This window comes from Elgaria multicarinata, chromosome 4 (assembly GCF_023053635.1).
Source record: "Elgaria multicarinata webbii isolate HBS135686 ecotype San Diego chromosome 4, rElgMul1.1.pri, whole genome shotgun sequence".
In the NCBI taxonomy this organism is placed as follows: Eukaryota; Metazoa; Chordata; class Lepidosauria; order Squamata; family Anguidae; genus Elgaria; species Elgaria multicarinata.
The window spans coordinates 30,669,699-30,687,632 of record NC_086174.1 but is presented as its reverse complement, the minus strand read 5'-3'; the positions used below and the strand labels follow the sequence as shown (position 1 = coordinate 30,687,632).

The following is a 17,934-nucleotide window of genomic DNA, read 5'->3' as shown; positions in this document are numbered from 1 at the left end:
CTAGATGCGCAGAGTCCTCCCAGGTCCAGAAGGTTTTTCACTAAGAAGACTGACACCTTCAATTCAGTGATCCACCACACGGGGCAGCTGCACACAGCTTCCATCAGCTCCTGCCAACAAAACATCTCGTTCCCAAAGCCTGAGTATGTGTGAATGCATGTGCACAAACACTAAGCCATTGGTGGCATGTTTTTAGCATGCTAAAGAATCATTTTGAACTGTTGATAATATATTACAGGACAATTATGTGTTTATAGCATGTTGAACCAAAAGAACAAGTGCTCTGTTTGCTTTTCAGTCAGTGGTGGGCAAGCTCTTCCAGTCTACGTGAATACAGCAGGAAGAGAAGAACTGTGAGAAATGTGTATATTCTGGAGTGCCATTTCAGATTTCAGCTGCAAGGGGAAGGGAAAGCAAAACATAATAATACTAATTTGGGGTGAGGGAAGAGATGAGAAGATTCATAGCAAGGTTTAAAGTTCTGCTGTTGGAATACCCGAGATTAAATTCCCCAAAAATGTTGTGTGGTAACAGCATTTGTTATTTTTAACCCTACATACTAATACCAAACTCATTCTCCAAGCAGGCTTGGAGGAACAAAATATCTTTAAGGGGGAAGAAAACCAAAGAGGAAGGAAAAACTCCGAAATTGCCCATTGAGGTCTGCCCATGCTCTGTAAAGGAAGACTGAGCAGATGACCTGTGGGCCTGCTCAGCCTGCTGTCCAGTTATTTGATGGGATTATTTAATAATGATGGCCCCTATTAGAAGGACTGTTACTAGAGAAAAACAAAAGGCAAAACAGAATGAGCGTTTACCAGTCCCACATGCACATAGGCAATCTTAGAACAATAAGGAGGCCACATCCTTCTTCAGTGAAGAAAAGAAAACAGTTTTACTCACAAATGTTCTTGCATATACAGTGCAGGTACAGTGTAGAGTTTCAACAGGAGTTTGTTCAGTCCTTTTCATGTTCTATTACATTGCCAGGAGCAAGAGAGGAAACAGATGTGCTCCCAGCAATGGTAGAAGGTCAGAAAAGGATGGGGCAGAAGGAAGAGGAGGAGGAAAATGAAAAAATCACAGAAAACCACATTGTAGGCTAACTGTGGTCAAAATCCCCATGAATTAACTAACCGCAACTCTGCCCCCTTCCAGTAACTTGCAGACGACATTGGAATATTCACAACAATATTAACTTTTGAGGGGCAATTTCAAGGCCCATCTTCTCCCTCTTTCTAATGGTTCTTTATCTTTAAACTGGACTGGAGCTGATGGTACTACAAATAGAGGTCTGTGTTCTGCAGGACATCTGGCCACCCTTTGGTAGTATAGATTGTACCCAACTGTGTCTGTCCACCACTAGTGGGGAATGGACAATGCTGGTGGAATGAATACTGTGAAGCATTGGTGGACCCTCCAAAGCAGATTTGGAGAGGGCGGGGGGCACGTTGCAGCCGAGGGACGAGAGGAGCATAAAGTCAGTGGAGGCTGGTGGTTCCAACATCCGTGGGGCAGTGAATCCGCTCTGGGTTTCAGTAAGAACCAGTCAGAATTCTAAAGGAGCTCTCCAAGGTGCCATCCAAGAACTCTAGCTCCTTTACAGTTCTGACTGGTTTTGACTGAAACCTGGAGTGGATTCACTGCCCCACTGATAGAGGAATCACTAGCCTCCACTGCATCCCTTTGCATGTGGGATGAAACCTTATGTATGCTGTTTCCAGAATGGCAGAACTTTGTTTGACTGTAAATGATGATTCGGCCTTCCTGCCTGGAATTTTTATTTTATTTTTAAGCCTGCTGCACATATGTGTGTTGATGTGTGAAACATGAGGTCAAGGCTGACCAAAGTTTTATATTAATTCAAAATTACTTTAATTCTTGTGCATTAGGTCAATTATCCAGCAGATTTTATCTAGATAATATAGTGCAGAATGCCATTAATTATGGAGAATTAAATCCCCGAAGTGTCTGGCACGCATGAGCTTGTAAATCTTTCTTTAACTTCTGTGGTAATGATAGTAGGCAGAATGGATAGTTTACCCTTTAATGGAGTCGACTGTATTTTGCCTTTTAATGGACTGAATGTGGTGCTATCATTTACTGAGTTTTGACCCACATAACTGGAAGTGGAGCAAAACGGCTATTAAGGATGGTTTAAAAGAAAAATGCTGATAAGCATTGTGGGGACAACTGACCAGGAAACTTATTAGCCAAATGCAATTTAGTACCGGTTGTTATAACTAAGATTGATCTTAGTGAATAATTGATATTTTCCTAACTTGCAATTTCTTGTTCAAACAACTGTTCAATGGAATTCATTTATTCTAGAGAAAGCAAAAGAGAGACTCGTTTAGGAAAAAAAGGATGTTTTTAATATCTTCCTGTATACCTGCTCTTTTACTCGCTAGGATAAAGGAAAATTGCACATAGGAAACTAGATAATCAGAATTACTTGAGAGAGAGGTGTAGTGGTTAGTGTGTTGGACTAGGACTCAGGAGATCCGGGTTCTATTTTCCAATTGACCGTGACGCGCACTGGATGAATTTGGGCAAGTCATTGTTTTTCGGCATAACCTACCTCACAGGGTTGTGGTGAGGATAAAATGGTGATTTTTCCCCTTCCTTGCAAGAGGGGAAAAGGTGTGATATAAATGTAAATAATAATAATAACCAGAATAACCAGAATTAGAATAGTTACGACAAATCTAGTTGAGAAAACTCCTCTAAAATATATTTGCTCATATTTTCATTAGTAAGATCTTCTTGAGTCTGCGGTGGCATGCAGATTAATGACAGAACAGAACAAGATGTGCTTTAAATGGGAAATAGCCACAGGAGTGACAAGGGAGCATGGTAGGAAAATATTTTTAATAACTCCATGCTTGCCTGCTGTTTGATTACAATAGCAGATTAGAGCTAAGTATGCTATCTAAACTCATTATTTTCTTGCAACAAACATTAATTAAGAGGAAAATTGCCTTAGCGGTAGGCTGGAATTCTCTCTCTGTGAAACTTGTTTTTAAAAATGAAAAAATAAATAAAAATTAGGATGTGCGATTTCTAGATTTATAATCTCTTCAGCTTTCGAGCTGTGAAAAGACATGTTTATTTCCACAAACTGTTTTGTACTAGAGTGTATTCATATTACTTTATAATTTGTTAACTTAAAAGCCAGGAAGATGCTATAAAATACATTTACTGGAGTTTATTGCCTCTCTCACAGTGCTGCATGGCTAATACTCTTTATTGGTAAATTGCCTAGTTCACACATAAGGAGGACTCAGGACTGTCAGACTAAACAAACCAGATACAGAGTGTCCCTGGGTTGTTAGCTGTTCCCACTGGAGGAACCAAAGCAGAGTAGGGATGTCAGAGAAATCCATTTGGGGAGTGGCGTTCACCTGGTTTTCCTAGGTTTGCCCCTTTTAGGCGTCAGTCCAGTTTCTTTTGTGGCACCTGACTCAGTCAGTGAGTCAGGTAGTTCAGGGATTTTCTGGACATTTTATTCATCCACCCATTGCAGGTTCTGCAATTTGCACTAATGTCTGAGCAATTTGTGCAAATGTCTGAGCAATTTGCGCTAATTATGGCAAAATTTGCACAAATTTGGCCATGATTTGCGGGAATTCAACCACAATTTGTGCCAATTGCTCAGAAATTTGTGCAAATTACAGAACCTGTGGGTAGAAGATGCACAAAAATGTCCCCAGAGTTCACAGAAAAGACCACAGCACGGCTCATAAATGCAAATCAAGTTGTATACATCACAGAACTCCATCATGTAAAAAGAAGAAGTGGATTTCCTAGTGACAGACATCCCTAAGCAGGAGTGATTGAGTAGCAAGAACTAGCATGCTGACTCATTCACACCAAACCAGTTGAAAGAAAAACTGGGCTATTCTGTGTGAACTAGGCCATTAGATCATATGCTATTGACATTGTTTTTAATGATTGTTGGGAACCTAGAGTGCTATTACAATGTTGTATATATCTATCTGAGTTAATGTGCATGGCAGAGGGATATCAAAGATAATAAACAGCCCAGCTGTTAAATCTAACACCACAGCAAAGCTGAAAGCTAGAAGAGTTCTGATTGTAAGGATACACAGTGCATGTCTTCCCCAAGGAATTATCAGTTAATTATCAATCAACTGTTCAGGAATTCAAGCTGTAAGGAAGATCCAACATTACAGTAGAAAGGCAAAGGAAGAGAGTGTAAGAAAGCCTTCTTGAAAGTTTCTCCAATTAATAGCGTAGGGAAGGAAGACACAACTGATTTTAAATGCCAGAAATTTGGGAAGTATTAGATTTATTTATTATATTTATAATCTCCTAAGTACCAATGTTCTCTGGATAGATTACAAACAGTTAAAGGACTAAAGCACCATACAGTTAAAACATAAAAGGCAATACAAATATTTAAAAGAATAAAATGCAATACCAAACAACAAACATCACAAGAATAGATAAAATAGCCATAGAAATCTAGAACTAGGTCTCTAAAATGCCTGGGAGAAAAGGAAGGTAACAATGAAGCTGCTAGGCAAACCTCTTTGGGGTCTCATAAGTGGGGTGCCACAACTGAGAAGGCCCCCTCTCTTGTAGTTATCCACCTGGCTTCCTTTGTCAGTGTTGTGTTCATGCCTGTTCCCTCCGGCATGCACACGTGCTGGCAAGCTGACACGAGACGTTGACTTCAGTGAGACTTTTTTTATTGAGGAAATCACACGGTAAACAGTGAAATGGTTACATTGTCTCCAAAACACAATTAAAGTTGAATGATGGTTAGAAAGCTTTAGGCTCCTTTTCTGACATGATCCTTAAGGCTATCACTTGGGGTGGGGGTGGGGGTTAGGGTTAGCCTCCATCAGATTTGAGCTTCTCCAGATGCTGCATACGCTGGCACCTCAAGGGACATGGCCACAGCCTAAAACAAAATCCCAGGGAGGGGTATGCTCTGAGCCACCAGAGCTGAGCAGAGAAGATAGGTCACGCACCAGTCAATCTCAGCCTGCCACAACTGAACTAACCCTAATAACCATGACCACAGGTCAGATAACATTTCAAGCCCAAGAACTCTCCTGCATATAACGTTAGCTCCAGAGAAGCTCTCTTGCCACCTGAGTCCACACGCACACAATCCACAGCAAATGCAAGACTAAGGCCTTAGCTAGACCTAAGGTTTATCCCAGGATCGTCCCTGCCTAATCCCAGGATATCCTGTGTGTCATTTACATGAACAGGGATGACCCCGGGACAATCCCGGGATAAACCTTAAGTCTGTACAGCACCATGTACATTGATGGTGCTATATAAATAAATAAATAAATAATAATAATAATAATAGCTAAGGCCTAAAGTCTATGAAAAGCCTCACAGTACTTTTCGTAGCACAGTTCTTAGATATCTAAAGTCCAAATAGCAAAGTGTCCATGAACAGAGTACTTTCAAATTCCAACCGGACATGGAATCCCAAGCAAGAGAGTGGTCAAACCTTGTGTCGAGAGATGAAATCCAGCAAAGCCTTTTCAGCTTTGCACCAGCATTTAAAGCCTATTCAAAGCTACTTGGCAGACAAATCCTCTGACCTATAAACCATGCTCATGTGCCAACAGAGCAGAACTGCTCCACCCACTAAGGTGATTCTACAATCTGAGTGAAAGGTTCTAAGAGTGGCCTCCTTCTTTCCAAACACTCCCAAGTTCCCAGAGAACCAGCAGCTTCAAAGCCGCAACAGGGAGTAAGCAAGCAAGCTAGATCCCTTGAGAACTTCTTACAGAGATAAGCTTGCAGAGACATCTGACATTCTCAAACTATTTCCTAATAAGTCTACCTACTATGTACAAGGCCAGTCTGTACCTGACAGTCAGGGGCATCCGGAAGAAGGCCTCCAAAGTTTATTTATTTATTTATTTATTTATTTATTTATTTATTTTGTTATTGCATTTATATTAGGGTGACCATATTTTGGAAACCAAAAAGGAGGACAACATGGTCGCCCCCAAGGGGGCATGTCCAGTACCAAGGGGGTGTGCCCACCCGAACATAGCCTTGGTCACAAGTCTGAATTTACAGCACACATTTAAGACAAATCTGTTCTACAAAACATCTTAATGGTAAAATCACTGGAATAAAGAACAAGCGAGAGATTCAATGTATCTGAAATTAACTTCACTCACTCCTACTTTTGTAGGTTACGCTGTACTTTGAAGCTTTTGCTATACTCTGTGTGTTACACTCTCCCCTTCCCTCAAATATCTTTTCTGACTGTATCTTCACTCATTGCAAGCTGCTGTTGTTGTTAACAGGGTTTGCTACTGCCCCCAGATCTGTTTCAAATTTGGTACGGCTAAAGCTTTCATGGTGCCAACTTTCAGCTCTTTATCTTTAAAAATGACTATTTAAAAATAATAATTTTAAAACCTCAATTTTTAAAAAATCCCTAAAAATCAATGGATGAACGGATATGTTTCAAATTTGGTGTGGCTAAAGCTCTACCTAAATCCTTTCATGGTGCAAAGTTTCATCTCTTTATCTTTAAAAATGACTATTTAAAAATAATAATTTTAAAACCTCAATTTTTAAAAAAATCCTAAAAAATAATGGATGAACAGATCTCTTTCAAATTTGGTATGACTACAGCCCTTCCTAAGAGCTACCATTGTGCGATGTTTCGTGTCTTTATCTTAAAAAAATGACGGAGTTATAAGCATTTTTGTTAATTCCCATTAGAGCTGCTTTTTGAAAAAAAAATCCTGTTTTCCTTTCCCCTTCTCGGATTTGCCATCAAAAATTCAGGCAAATCCGGTCATATGGTCACCCTACCTCAAGCTGCATACATTATCTTTCTTTTATCACATGATTCATCTGCCTGGTTAAATGTTGTTCAATCTGTCCTGCAACCCCCTCCAGGACTGGTTCAACGGCACTTAACCAGGCAGAAAACAGTACTTCCATCCTGACTGAATTGAGCTTCAGTTTTTTGGCCCTTTGCAATTATGTAACCCAAATTCACTCTCTCTTGCAGTCATGGATTCTTATTTGCCTGCTGCCTCAGTTAGCCTGTGTGTGAAATAGGCATCTTTCCCACCTCCCTTTGCTTCAGTAAGTGGGCTCTGCCACAAACTGCTTTCTCTGTGTTATTCGGGAAAGGTTTCTGGGAGGGGGTGTTGATCCCTTTGGCTCTGCCTGCAGTGAAACACTTTCCACCCCACCAATTAAGGTTAGGTAACTGAGGTTAGGGATGGGCCCCCTCATAACTGCATCACACTTAAAACCCTGGATGCCTAAACTTATTCTTGGCAGTTCTCCAAACTATACTCCAGCACCAGCAGCCAGAGCCAGCTAGAACATCCTCGAAAAAATTAACCTGCCATGGATCTCTTCCTTTTTTTCTCAGGGCAGTAGATCAGGAAAAATGAGAGGGGGAGGAAAGAATAAATCTGTACCTTCTCCATGTCTTCCTTTTTTCTCCTCAGAGAATTAGGACAGGGGCGGTTTGAGTAGGGTGACCAACTGTCAGGATTTCCCCGGATTTGTCCTGGTTTTTGTTCTTTCCATGGTGTCAGGGGGGATTTTCTATAATTTTCAATAATGTCCCGGAATGACACACCTTCCCATTTAAGGCTGCCATTAGCATGGCAGGAGGGAATGACATGCTTTCTTGAGGCACGTCATTCCCCCACCACGAGCTCCAATTGAGGTCTTAAAGGGGAAAGTGGGTCATTCGTGGACATTATAGAAAAGGCCCCAATTGGAGTGGATGGTGGTGGTGCAGAATGAAATCCTTTCCCCTCCTCCACTCCAATCGGGTTCTTTAAGGTGGCGGGGGAATAACGTACTTTCTGCAGGACTCAGAAAGCTGCTTCCCCACACACACACACTAGGTGTCCTCTTTTTTGGTTTCCCAAATATGGTCACCCTAGGTTTGAGGAGAATTTACTCACAGTACAAGCCTAATGTTTATTCATCAATCAATCCCACCATATTCAATGCCTCTTATTTCTTTTATTCCATATTACAAAGGCAATGAATTGCAATAAAAAACCCACCCAGATTCATTAGGAGCTTCATTTTCAAAAAAATCATCTTTGGGGTCTTTTGACTACTACTTCATATGTATTGGATTTCCTAAGTGTACAGGACCCAGGTGTCTCACTTTGCTCTTACTTTCCTTACACTAAGACTACTTTCCTGGTTCTACCTGAACTAGTTCAGAAGTAACTTTTCTAAAGAAAGTGTTCTGCCTGTCTAATCTGTACGTCAAGGAAATGCTTGTGTAGTGACTCTACCTTGTTTGAAAGTCTTTTAACTTACGGTAATTTGAATTTGGCTAATATCTGCTATATTAAAAAAAACAAAATCAATATATCATTTTTTTCCAGAATATATGGTTAGGATGGCAGTTTTAGTGTGAGATATACTGTTATTTGTCTTTCAGAGATCTTCCTAGAAATATACTTTGCCCCTGCTGTGCGCCCCTACCCTGATTTATTTTTTTAATTCTGGTGCCACCACTGTCTCATCCAGTCCGTTATCCTGCCCAGGCAACAATTCAGGACATCTACTGCCTCAGTCCTGGGCCCAGTGCTCTTCAACATTTTTATTAATGATTTGAATGAGGATGTGCACGGAACGCTTATCAAATTTGCAGATGACACAAAATTGGGTGGGATAGCTAATACCCTGGAAGACAGAAACAAACTTCAAAGTGATCTTGATAGGCTGGAGTGCTGGGCTGAAAACAACAGGATGAAATTTAATAGGGATAAATGCCAAGTTCTACATTTAGGAAATAGAAACCAAAGGCACAGTTACAAGATGGGGGATACTTGGCTCAGCAATATTACAAACGAGAAGGATCTTGGAATTGTTGTAGACTGCAAGCTGAATATGAGCCAACAGTGCGATATGGCTGCAAGAAAGGCAAATGTTATTTTGGGCTGCATTAAGTATAGCTTCCAAATCATGTGAGGTACTGGTTCCTCTCTATTCGGCCCTGGTTAGGCCTCATCAAGAGTATTGCGTCCAGTTCTGGGCTCCACGATTCAAGAAGGACGCAGACAAGCTGGAGCATGTTCAGAGGAGGGCGACCAGGATGATCAGGGGTCTGGGAACAAAGCCCTATGAAGAGAGACAGAAAGAACTGGGCATGTTTAGCCTGGAGAAGAGAAGATTGAGGGGAGACATGATAGCACTCTTCAAATACTTAAAAGGTTGTCACACAGAGGAGGGCCAGGATCTCTTCTCGATCCTCCCAGAGTGCAGGACATGGAATAACGGGCTCAAGTTAAAGGAAGCCAGATTCCAGCTGGACATCAGGAAAAACTTCCTGACTGTTAGAGCAGTACGACAATGGAATCAGTTACCTAGGGAGATTGTGGGCTCTCCTACACTAGAGGCCTTCAAGAGGCAGCTGGACAACCATCTGTCAGGGATGCTTTAGGGTGGATTCCTGCATTGAGCAGGGGGTTGGACTCGATGGCCTTGTAGGCCCTTTCCAACTCTGCTATTCTATGATTCTATGAAATGAAAAGGAGAGCTAGAGCTGGGTGTCATCTGCTGGGTGTCATATTGATGATGACCCCCTCAGTCCACAGGCCCAGATAACCTCCTCTGCAGTTTCATGTAGATGTTAAATAGCATGGGGGATTAAATTACTACTATCCTTTTCATTTCAAACGGTCTTTTCTATTGTCCCTCAACAAAATATAGATGATACCAGTATGTGCCAGTGAGAGCACCAAGCAAAGATCTTCTGAACTTCATGTAAATTGGCTCAAAGGTAATAGGTTTTAAAATATCAGAAAATGTCCAGATTTGAGTTGAGACTGCCCCTTTATTTCAGCAACTTGGGGAGAGCAACAAACCTCAAAGCAAAAGCCAGACTCTTTGGCACGAATAATCAAAACAGCAGCTCTCACTGGAGATTTAATTTCAGCGATGTAATTGAAAATGGCCCATGCATTACTCTCTATAAATTGCAGAGGGAAAATGATACCCTTAAATGACTCTGCCTTCATTTAAGTACTGACCTGTTCATTAGCACTGTGAAATGGGAATGGAAATCCATTTTAATTTTCAAGACGAATCAAATTTTGTTGCAGATAAAATTCTGCAAAACAGTACATCAACATGCCCTTTTAAAAAAATGGACAGAACTTTGGGAAATCTTGCTATTCCATTTCCCCCCCTTCCCTATGGAAAGCTTTGTAAGCTCTGCTCCTATAAATATACCAGCCAGCTTTATCCCTGATTTCGGCTAAATGTGTAGGCAGGATCTACACTACTGCTTTAAAATGGTTTATAACAGTAGTGACAGGGCACACTCCGTATACGTATTTCAAGCCATTTCCAAGGTGTCATTTCCTGCTTGGTGGAGATCTGGCCCCGGTGTAGAGGGCAAAGATAATGACTGTGTTGGCTTCAGACCCAAATGAGCTGCACAGTACAGGGGAAAGACTTTATCATGAGTTTTAAAAGGGAAAATGTAAGTGTAAAATCATCTACAGATTTTGCAATCTCTGGCCTCATCTACACCAAGCAGGACATAGCAATATGAAAGTGGTATATGGTATGTGTCAGTGGGCCCCAACAGTTGTCAGTGCACTTCAGTACTGCTATAAAGCAGCAGTGTGGCTCCTGCCTTTTATATACCACTTTCATAGTGCACCATCCTGCTTCGTGTAGATTAGGCCTCTGTGGAGATGCAGAGAGATTTATTTATTTACATCTATATTGCAGTATTTGCTACCATTCTATAAAATGTCTAAGGTGACATATGGCCAAAGATTATTTGTAATACTGTTTTGAAATCTCGAGGCAAATGAACCAATAATCGCAGCAAGGAACTGGTCCTTATTACCGTATTTCTTCGATTGTAAGACGCCATCGATTGTAAGATGCACACTAATTTCAGTACCACCAACAGGAAAAAAAACCCTAAGACACACCTGTGATTCTAAGACGCACCCCAATTTTAGAGATATTTATATGGGAAAAAATGTGCGTCTTAGAATCGAAGAAATAGGGTAATCAAACACAGGAATTTTTGAAAACAGCAAAGTCTTCACCCAGGGACAGTCTACATTAGCCTTTCCCCCTTGTTACTATAATAAATTCACATGCCAGAAGAGAATACCCATTGTGTTCCCAAGATTTCCACCTTTTAATTTCAGTGTTTTTCTTCAGTTAACCACTTTCAAATTCCATTTATTTCAGTAGATGAGATTTCAAGGATCTGCCTAACTCTCCTGTAGTTTTGAAAGGATTTAACTTTGTCTAGGTCATGCCACTTTATGAAACTATATTGTGAATAATGTTGCTTTGGTTCAACAGTTACAGAATTCCTTCTATTATGAGATCTGAGTGTGTAGGATATATATTGGCTGAGTAATTTTAATTATTTTATTATTACATAAATCAGTTAAGCTGAACTCTGGTTTTCACAGGACAGATATATTTCAGATGGCTTAGCTAGAGAACAAATTTTGGAAATGTCTAACTTTAATTAATATTTGAAAGTTATCCGCATCATAACTTATTCCAAAAACCTCAATATGAAAGCACTGTTGCTGCAAATTATTCCAGCTACATGGTTCTGAATGTATTCTAAGTCTGTGTTATTTCTATGGTGGTGATATTGCTACCAAAATTAGAACTACGTATTGAGTGATCCCGTTGAGTTGTCAATCAAGCTTTCTATTAATATGTAGTAATGAAATTATGAATGACAGTTCTGAAATGGTATATTTAACATTTTGTTAATTGGTTTTCAATGCTCCTGAACCATGAAAACCATGCATCAAACTTTATTTTACATAGACTGTACCACTTCTGCCACATACTTAGATATGAATGTGGAGGGAAAGGTACTGTAAACTAACGACGAAGCAGGAGGCAAACGCCGGTGCTCAAAGAAAGAATGAAATGCTCAAATGTTCAAAAAATTAGCCTATACAAGCACCTAAAAAAAGAAGAAAATATTGATTTTTTTGCAGTCAAGGAATTTCAAAAGAACTAAAAACAGCTCCTGAAGAAGGAGACATCTTCTCCGAAACACGTAGAGCACAACATATTTAGGTACGTCAGATATTTCAATCACATGAAAATTACACTCCTGATCCAACCTCTCAAGCACCCTGTCTCCCTCCCTCACCTCCCACAGATAGCATACAGCCTCTCTTAACCTTACGCGCTATGAAGTTTCTTCAGAGTCCCTTTATGAATAGTCTCCACTGGCCCCTTTTCTCAAGCCACGTAGTTTTTCTTCCAGTTCCTCCTATTTCAACCCTTTCTATCCTCCCTTTCTACAGCTTATTTGCCAATTGGCGCCCCGTCTCTTGAGTTCCTAGATCCTGGGATTTCCCCCAAATCCTTAACCTACCCCAATGTGAGATTTTAATCCCAGCCTAACTGACAACTATCCCTTGCCTCATAGAATTTGGATTGCAAACTGCTTAGTTCCCTGAAGAACTGAAACTCGGTATACCACCACACCAGCTCAGCCAATGCGTGCCAGAGTCTTCATCACCAGAAGCAGACTTTTTTTTAAAAAAAAATGCAGATGCTTATTTGTAAGATGAGATGGCACACTTTAGATAGGGGCAAATCTACACACAGTCTTCGGGGCGCCTGGAGTGCGCCCCAAAATCGATGCTGTAGACAGTACCTTAAGCGTTCCAAGAAGAGGCGGAGGAGGAGGCGGCCCCGCATCGCCCCTCGCGGGGACGGGGTGAAGAGTTGCTGGGCCCGGCGGCTTCGCCGGGGAATCAGCTGCGTCCTTGGTGCTGTCCACCTGCCCGCCGGCCTCCTTTTGCCGGCAAAAGAGCCGGGGTCATAGAGCTCGTCGGAAGAAGCCGGCGGTGGCTTCTTCTGCCGAGCTCTCCGACCCGGGTGGACCCGGGTGGCTCTTTCGTCGGCAACCGGCGGGCAGGTGGGCGGCGCCAAGGACGCAGCTGATTCCCCGGTGAAGCCGCCGGGCGCGGCAACTCTTCACCCCGTCCCCACGAGGGGCGATGCAGGGCCTCCTCCTCCTCCTCCGCCTCTTCTTGGAACGCTTAAGGTACTGTCTACAGCATCGATTTCGGGGCGCACTGCAGCCGCACTCCAGGCGCCCCGAAGGCTGTGTGTAGATTCCCTCCTGAACTCTTTAAATCAGTCCACTCAAATCTGATGAATCATACTGAGCACATGGAACGTTATGCGACACTTCTAACCTCAGTGACAATGCTCAAGTGTTTTGCAAAGACACAAGGCATTTTTAAAAAAAGAAAAAAAAACATTTTAAAAAGACTTGTCTTCCATTGTGATAACTAAATACATGCATTTCTTTTGGATATGCTTGAGTTTCTCCTCTCCTGCCTTCTTTTTCACTACCTTCAAAGTAGAACATTATTTAGTAACCTCTCCAGCCCAACTGTGACCTTAACAACACACTTGTAAGAGTAAATGGCAGTGGCAATTACAGGCCTTTTATCTTCGAAGTTATTTTAAACACCATTTTAAATAAGGTGGCAGCATGGACTGCCTTTCTAATGAGGCACCACATTGTCATGGACAAGATGCTTTAGTCTGGACAAAGAGGAGAGAGAATAATTTGAAGACACTCTGTCTTGTCTGAGAGTTTTGTGCATTGAATGACACCGGCTGAAAAGATTTCTTATTAAGCGGCTACGGCTGTGGCAGGTGGTGCCATGGAAGAACAATACTTACTGTGAATGAAACCAAAGGATGGAGACTTTCTCTGTTTGCTCTTGTGTGGCAAATAGCCCTTGACTGAAAACTTGTACTAGAAAACCCCCACATGCATGAGACTTAGGATGAATTGGTATAATGCATTTTGACAAGGAAATGTCAGAATGGGGCCCAGGCTTCCTGGTTTGGTTTCAGATTGCGAGTCCAACTCGGAGGCAGAGTTAGAAGACAGTCAGTCAAGACAGAGAGTGGGACAGGAAATTCCCCAAGACTCTCCAGGAGTAAGGGAGGGATCTTACCAAGAACTTATAGAACAGGAATCCCAAGTTCAGAGACTGACATTCTCCTCCCTCCCTCCCTTGAGAACTCAGCCTTTGTCTGAGGGGGAGGGAGCAGCAGAATTGTACAACTGCTAGGAGGCATGATGTAGATTTTGCCTTACAGGATAGATAGAGCTTTGGCCTAACAGTGAAGTGGCGTCTGTCAGCTTCATAAAAATATGTGTAACTGTCGTGATTCTAAGTCCTCCCACTGGGATATGAGTCAATAAAGAGGTCTGCCATGTAATCCACAAAGCTTTATTCAGCAAATAAACATCTCCTCACATCTGAAGGAAATGAGATTGCTAGAAGCTTTCCTCAAAGCTTAATTAGGCTAACTAAGCTAGGCAGTTGCCCTTTCAACTAAAAGGGAGAGTTTCCCATGCAGTCCCAAGAGTTACTTTAGCTCAGGGAGGTTCTTTTTCAAGAAGTCTTTGGTGAGTGGCTGGCTTGGCAGACTCCCTCTCACCTGCTCGCAACTCTGCCAGCTTGACTCTGCAGTGAACTCTGGGATCTGTAAACTCTGAAGTTCCCTGCCCCTCTGACAGTGGCTGAGTTCCCAGGAGGATGGGCTCTGAGTCATTGGCATTCTCTCTGATAAACTCCTGGGAAAGATTCCCCCTTCACTAGGGTGACCAACTGTCAGGATTTCCCCGGATTTGTCCTGGTTTTTGTTCTTTCCATGGTGTCAGGGGGGATTTTCTATAATTTTCAATAATGTCCTGGAATGACACACCTTCCCCTTTAAGGCTGCCATTAGCATGGCAGGAGGGAATGACATGCTTTCTTGAGGCACATCATTCCCCCACCCCGAGCTCCAATTGAGGTCTTAAAGGGGAAAGTGGGTCATTCGTGGACATTATAGAAAAGGCCCCAATTGGAGTGGATGGTGGTGGTGCAGAATGAAATCCTTTCCCCTCCTCCACTCCAATTGGGTTCTTTAAGGTGGTGGGGGAATAACGTACTTTCTGCAGGACTCAGAAAGCTGCTTCCACACACACACACTAGGTGTCCTCTTTTTTGGTTTCCCAAATATGGTCACCCTACCTTCACCCCTGAAGAGTCTTGGAGGATCTCCCTCACTTCCTGTCTTGCTTGGTAAATTTCTAGTCATCAACTCCAACTCCTCCTCCTCCTCCTTCTTCAGATTTTGAGTCCGATTGACTTCCTGAAACCCCTCCCCCCACACTAGGGAAAACAAGCTTGATCCTGACAGTAACAGTGCAATATTATGCATGTCTATTCAGAAGTAAACCCCACTGAGTTCAGTGGGACTTACTGCTAGGTGAATGCGTATAGGATTGTGTTGTAAATTATTTGATGAAATGTTCCTCCGCGCCTCCAGCTGCAGTTGCTTCAACCCAGAGATGGGGACATTGGATAATGCCAATAAAAGAAGATGGTGGAGTATGGGATGATTTCATGCCATTTATTCTGCAGATGGCAGCAGTGAGATCACACCATTGGTGATACTGGACTGCCATCTCCTGTACCACCTTGGAGCAATGCCGCCATGCAAGTCCCCTGATGTGGTTGCATCCATTTTAAGAACAAAGGCTTTCCAAGATGGGGCTTCTAAAGTAGTTTAGAGATTTTTGACCCAACTTCCAAAGTCAACTGGCTTGATTCAGCCTGCAATCCGAAATGTACGTACTAGGGAGTAAGCTACAATGATTACAGTAAAAATTAAATATAAACATAAACATACATAGGACTATTCTGTCATGGTTTATTTTACATGTTTAGCAGATTTTTCCTAGAATAAAATGAATTGGGTCAGTTGTAGAACAGATCATACCAGAAACATTGGAGATCCAATTTAAACTTTTTCCTAAAACTGCGCTTTTAAGTGATATAAGAGATTTGATAGAAAGCATAGTAAATTTGTGACCAATGTAGTCTTAGCAGCTAGGATACTCACTGAAATCAATCAATCAATCAATCAATCAATCAATCAAGAAACCTGCTTTGCAAGAACGGCTTCACAAAATATAGGGCCTGTTCAGACGACACTTCAGTCTCTGTGGTTAGCAAAACTGGCCCTGTTCAGGAGACACCTTAAACCAGGTGTCTATTGAACAGGGCCACTGTAGTTCTCTGGGGTTAGCACTAACCACAAGCCGTGCTGTCGCACACAACACTTTAAGCCACGGTTAGAGCCGCTAACCCTGCTGCAGACAGTCCGACTGTGGTTAGTGAGTGAGCAGGGTTTAGCAAAACGCATTGCACAAGACACCTTAAACCAGGCTGCTTAACCAAAAGCCTTAACCAGCAGGGTTTAAGGTGTCTTCAAAACAGGCCCATAGAAAGTTATGATCTTAGAAAAAAATACAGGTATTTTCTATTATAGCTATTGTGCACATCAGAGCTGGAGATGAACAGTAATTGACAGATTTGCATCATACTGGAACTCTCCTATATTATATTTGAATAACAGATTTGAATACAACCACATCAGAGTACAGTTTTCTCTCTCTACTACGATTAGATTTAAACTGACAATTGATAGAAAATATTGCATAATACTAATATTTTTTTCTTATTCAATTTGTTTTATTTACTAAGGCATATTCTGCTATATTCCAGTTGACATGTACTGGGATGTTTGTACTTGGTACATTCTTCATCCACTTCTCATGGGGTGGTATATAAATGTAATAAATAAAATAATAAATAAATAATAAATACTTTAATTTTTTAAAAAAACTAATAAAAATGTGCAGGTCTTGTTGAAGTTCCATGTGTCATGCAAGCATGGAACTAACAACTTTATACAGATGCCTTGTTTATGGTCAAGTTTTTCTTTTAATGTGGTGATGAATCTTTCCCACTATTACTGTATCTTCAGTGGCTAATGACAAATTATCATTTCCAAAACCTTTTGAACTTTAATCAGATATTCATGTATGCCGGCATAGAATGCTTTTTTGTCAAGGATAATTATAATATAAAGTGTAGTATTACAATTAACAACCAAAATGGATGTTAGGAGTGCTGATCCAAATGAAGTATTAGGTGGAGGAGCACACAGTTAAGCAAGATTTTGTTGGAATATAACTAAGAGATACTGGATGCCATTTTTTCTTGGTAGAATGGTGGGGTACAAATCAAATTAATGAATAAATCTCAATTTAATGAGATTTTAGGAATGGCAGGCCAGTTGAAGATGTTAATTTAATTTTTGTGAACCGCCCAGGGAGCTTCGCTTATGGGGCGGAATAAAAATGCAATAAATAAATAAATAATAAATGATTGTTTATTTTATTTATTTACTGCGTGTGTATACCGCCCCATAGCCGAAGCTCTTTGGGCAGTTCACATAAGATAAAGATGGTTCTCTGCGGCCAGATCTACACCTTGTGTCAAATCATTATGAATGTGGAAGACAAAGTGGGAAATAACACTATGGAAGAGGTATATGGAATGTGTCCTGTGCCTCAACAGTTATCAGTGCACTACAATACTGCTATGAAGCAGTAGTGTAGATCTAGCCCGTGTGTAAATATTATACAAGAGCTGGCCAATAAACCTAGAGTGTTCTTACTTCTTTCCAGTGATTAGTCTCTCATTGCCAAAGCCCGTTATTGATCCACATACTTATATTGACCATACCCACTTCAGTTCCTGCCAAAAACAAAGGCTAATGTCTATTTGATACTGCATTGTTTGCAGCCAGGATTGCATAAGACGAGCCAATGAGAGCGTTTAAAAACCTTTGGAATTCCTTGCTGCATAATACACTAACCCTCCCTCTTGAGTTAGTCCAAGGCATTTTCCTGCCTGTAACAGACAAGATAGCAGTCGTCCCCCCACCTCCCACATTCCACCTACAGAAGCAAACTGGACTGGCAGTTGAATCTTACTTCAACACTGGTGATGACACAGCATCCTCTTCCTTAGCTAAGGGCAGCAGGCT

The 17,934-nt window shown here is 41.4% G+C and overlaps 1 protein-coding gene across 1 annotated transcript in view; it reads left to right on the top strand.

Moving 5' to 3' along the window:
- The window catches only part of KCNH1 (potassium voltage-gated channel subfamily H member 1), a 284,996-nt gene that overhangs the window by 108,626 nt on the left and 158,436 nt on the right, over window positions 1–17,934 (top strand). The window lies entirely within an intron of this gene.